This window comes from Nipponia nippon, unplaced genomic scaffold, assembly GCF_047370975.1.
Source record: "Nipponia nippon isolate SJK-2023a ecotype South Korea unplaced genomic scaffold, ASM4737097v1 scaffold_7, whole genome shotgun sequence".
NCBI classification, from domain to species: Eukaryota; Metazoa; Chordata; class Aves; order Pelecaniformes; family Threskiornithidae; genus Nipponia; species Nipponia nippon.
Window position 1 is genome coordinate 3,656,184 of NW_028262391.1, and position 4,968 is coordinate 3,661,151.

The following is a 4,968-nucleotide window of genomic DNA, read 5'->3' on the forward strand; positions in this document are numbered from 1 at the left end:
TAAATTTCCTTATAAAATAGTAGGCACAGTTAAGAAAAGAAAAAAGAAAAAGACTTCTTGGGGGCCTGATTTGTCTCCTACGTAATCAGAAATCTGAAGTCACCCATTGTAGGTTTCAGGTGTTGAAACCCAGTATCCAGAAACAAACCTCAAATATTAATATTTTGCCAGCAAGGCAAATAGACACTTCATGGGATTTTGAAAAGCTTCTAGCTTTGACCCAGTTTCCGTCATGACCACAGGCAGCACCTCTTACACCAGACACAGCTTTAGAGTAGTCCCAGTCAGCACTAATCATCGTTAATCAAAACATAAGAATAAGATCCTAGATTTTTAGTAATATATTTTAATATGTTTAGATTTAGTGATACAGTTAAATACATTCTCATCTCACACATCTCTACAAGCACAGCTTGACACCATGAGTGTTCAAACATGGGGCATGATACTGTGAGGTGTTGGTGATTCACCTATCTGGTTCTCACAAAGGACCCAGTTTGTTAATAAACAAACTTAAAACTCAAATCAAGGCCAAATCTGATCTCACTCAAAATAAATCTTCTTTTGCACCCTGGTTTTAAGTTGCATATCTTAAAACTGAAACTGACCAGTAGCTAAACTTTTTCCCCTTCTTCACAAATGGTTAACAAGTTGAGCTGCTCATCAGTGAATATCATATGGAATAAAGATGTTCCAAAACTATACAAGAGCTCATGGATAGAAAACTTTGTCTCCTGTCTGCATTTCTTGTCACACAGCCAAACTCTATCTAGCATTAATTAAATACATATTTAAATCATGCAGATGTAAGTAAATCTCAATCAATGTTATTACCCCCCAGTATGAGTTTGACATGACTTCCAGGTGGGTAGTTTGAGGACTCTCAATAGTTACCTCTGTTCCTGATACTTCAAATATCTTAATACTCTCCTAGAATAAAGGAGCACTATTACTTACAAAAAAAAAAAAAAAAAAAAAGTCTCTAAAAATCCAGCTACCATTATAAGAAAGGGAGGAAGCCACAGTGATTATGCAGTCACTTTTAAAGACCACCAGTATGGCATACGTATAGTGCAGAACATAGTACTGAAAATCAAGACAACATATAGCTACCCCAGTATAAAACATTATACAACATTCTTTGGCCTTTTCCCACTTTCTCAAACATTTTTAGATGTCAAAAGTCTTATTTCCATATCTGAGACTACTAGGTCTACTGGATATAAAGGAGTTGTGATTATCCTTAAAGTGTATCTGACATTGCTATTAATGCTTTAAACTTGCTACCAGTGCATTTTTGCAGTTTCATCCTTTTAGCAGAACTGACACATATAAAAGCTTTGAAAATTCAAAGTATTCATCTCCAAAAGCATATGTGTAGTGATTACTTAGCCAATAGGATGTTTTTTCAGTTCCTCACAAGTTGACTCAGTAACAGTACAATATTAATAATGCTTTAGCTTATACTTTTACAACCTGTTCTCCGTTTCTCCCATCTGTCGATAGACTAAAATTGTGTTTACAGAATCACTCATTTTCTAACCTTTTTTTAAATTCATCCGAGACAACTCATAACCATTTTTTTTTCCTAAAGAGCCTACAAAACCCCAGAACTTGAGGCTCAGCTTGGTTTTCAGAGCTGCTGATATAATTGTGAAGTGGCTCCATTGATTTGAAAAGTGTTATTTTGGTTTCATCCTGTAACAAATGAGAAAAGAATTTTCTTCTCGTTACTATTCCAATTAAATATATGCCTTTAGTTCAGTTCACTACCTTTCTCAGCAAACTACAACTTGAGGCAACTCTAGGGTCTGTTACAACATTAGTAGATATATGTACATAAAAAAGTGGCAGTATTCAATGGGGAAAAACACAGCCAGTAGTGATCTGCATTGCAAACTTGAATCCACTGGGATGCCCAAATGGGAGAGCAAGAAAGAAAATTACAGTGCTGGGCGCTATCCAATAATTTTGGATCATCTACCAGCTTTAGTGCCGTATCGCCCTCCCATCCACTGAGACTCCAAGGGCCCAGACACGTGGCTCTGTACAGAAGTCACCATAACGGTACTGTTTTACACATTAACTTCTTTGTGTGGTCAGAAACAGGGAAATGGAGAAGCCTGTCCTCCTCAAGACCCTGAACTCTCTTCCCACATGCTGCGTGCACCAGGTGGGAGATCGGCATAAAGAAATTAAATCTTCCCAAATAGCTCGCGGAGATATAACTTAGGCCACTGTTTTCAATCCCATTCAATAGACTTGCTGGAGTAAACACTGGTTTAAAAAATTGTTCAAGGACCTCAAGATTTGGCCCCAAATCAATGTGTATATAAATGACTTCATTTACAACTATGTTTTTATGCCAGATTTAATGTCAACAGCCTAACGGTGCGTTGGATTTCATTTATAGGATTTATTAATTTTTATCTAATGAACAATTTCACAAGGCAATTTAGATGATTACAACTGTGAAATGTTTGCAATGAGGACCAGATCTTGCCAGCCTCACTTGCCTGTAGTGCCACTTATATCAAAAGTAATTGAAAACAATTGTACATTAAAAGCACCAAAACAAACAAGTTCGAAAACACTTAGCCTACACGAGAAAAGGAAGCAAAGTAGGTATTTCAGTTAATTCTGAGGCACGTGTTGTCTCCATACAGATAGGTATGGCTGAACTCACTGGAGCAGACTGACCTATAGAAAGAAGCATGGCACGCTGATGGGAGGACCACACCTTTGGGTAAGAATTGCCAACGTGTTGTTTTGGCTACAACAGATTGTCCCTGTGACAAACCCCGCATTGATCACAGTAGGAACAGAATGAGGTCAGAGCTAAGCATCCTAAAATCTCACTTTGTCACTTCAACAAATTCGAAAGTTAAAGCAAGGGAACATTTCTTTGGTTATGTACCCTAGTGAACCAAAGAGTGGCTTATTTACCAAAAAGGTCATCTGCCAAGTAATATGTTTGTTTATTTTTTTATTTTTGGTAGTAGGATGTTGTTTTCTCCTTCTGATCTTGGGATTATACTACAAAGCTTCCCATTTATAATTAATGGCATTTTTTAGATATTTTTTGCTTAGGTGGCTAGAATCTTCCCAGCACCAGTGCCCAAAAACAATTATCAGCATCATGTTCAGTTTACTTCCAACTCCCCTTCACCCAGCAATAATTATATTTCTTTTGTGTGTTTCAGAAAACAGAGATTGTTTGCCATAAAATTAACTTGACGTGATTCAAAAGGAAATGCAAAGCATTTTATAAGGAGTCTGAGAGAGAGAGAACTGCAATTGTGAACAACAGAGGCTTAAATGAGAACGGGGAAGACTTGTGCTTTCAGCCGGGGGAAGCTTCGTTACAAATTAAGTTTTGTTTCCTTTACTTGCCGCAGCACAATGACAGCTTTGACAGACATATGGGTTGTTTAGAATCGTAAAGGCTTTTTAGTTTAAAGCGCTTCAGGAATATATCTAGCTGCAGTATATGACGTAGGCACTTTTTATTTAGCTGTATTCTGCTAAATGTAGTGTGTAACTGGAACACCTTTCAGTCCATGCCTAGGAAAATCTGTTTCGGTCTACTTCTGCATTGCTGAGCTGCTCATGCAGCAGGTCCTAAGGCCATAAGGCCATGCATTTTATACTGCGCATTACCATGCATTTCAACACGATGCCTATTATTGTCATTTATTTCTATGGGAACTGGAAGATACTTGAGGCTGTCCTGTCTCTGAGCAGACAACCGAAAGCACAAGGTCTTTAAGTCATTTAAACCTTCTTCCAAGAAGAAAGAACAAATAAGGTCACTCCAAGCTGTTGGTTTTCAGGTTTTGTCTCATTGTAAGGGTTGCAGCTTCACGTCTGTTACAATGCTGTAAGGTTTTACTTGAAAATGTCATACTCTGTCATTATGGGCCTGGTCCACATTGTAGCTGTTACCCATGTTACATCTTTTGCTTAGTTTAAAAATGTGTTGTTTTGGGGAGTTTTGGTTTTGTTTTTTTTTTTTTGTTTTGTTTTTTTTTTTTTTTTAATGTCAGTACTGTACACTTTGAGACAGATCCTGATTTCAATTACATCGTATAATACCCAGAGTAAAGCCATTTGCTTGAGTGGAATTACACTAGATGACACAAGCATGGCTGAGATTAGGCTGTGGCTGATTATGGGATCTGCAAACCAAATGGTGCTCTTTCTGGCTCATGCATAGTCACTGCCAATAAAGATGTTGCAGCTCTAAACTCTATTAGATCAGAACGCAGAAACAACCTCATGCTGCAGATAAGAGATGAGAAAACACTAGACTTGTAAACCACTAAATACTGTTAACTAAACCAGAAGAGAGCTTGGTTTTCTTTCCCAAGCCTTACTGGTTCTACCAGTAGGACATAAAACACACAGAAGTGAAGCAATCCACAAAGCCAACCAAATGTCCAGAGAAAGTCTCCAGGAAGAAAGAAGGCCATATTTTCCACAGGTCTGGGCACTGGTTCCTCTTATTCTGCGATGCATAATCTTATAGACTAAGAATAAAGCCTTTCCTTCAGCGTGGGGGGACACCTTATGTCGATCCTTCATAGCTGCTCCCTGTCATCAACTCTGTAACTGCATCCTTGCAGCCACTGTTTATTTACAGCTGTAATAACACTTGGCCCTTATAGCAAATGGTCCTAACTAACAATTCCTCATTACTATGAGTAGAAGGTATCGCAAGATATCCTGGCACTCAGTGCTTGGAGGGTTTTTACACCTTCACCATTAATAGCTCTGATTTGAGAGCCCCTACAGAACATCATTTAAAGGGTCAACCAGAAGTTTCAACCCAAACTACTGTGGTGCTTCAGGTATTTTGCTGTTCTCTGGAAAAAGCCCTTTGAGAGCTGCTGCTGCCTCAAATAGGGTGAAGGAATGGCTGCTCTATATAGACCTCTGCAAAGACTGTTATTTGATTATCAGTGAATT

The 4,968-nt window shown here is 38.2% G+C and overlaps 1 non-coding gene across 1 annotated transcript; it reads right to left on the reverse strand.

The window, feature by feature from the left end:
- Positions 1 to 1,995: 1,995 nt before the first annotated feature.
- Positions 1,996 to 2,068, reverse strand: LOC148050763 (small nucleolar RNA SNORD66). The gene has a single exon (XR_015700833.1). It is a non-coding gene; the product is annotated as a small nucleolar RNA SNORD66 (small nucleolar RNA).
- Between the last annotated feature and the right edge of the window lie 2,900 nt (positions 2,069 to 4,968).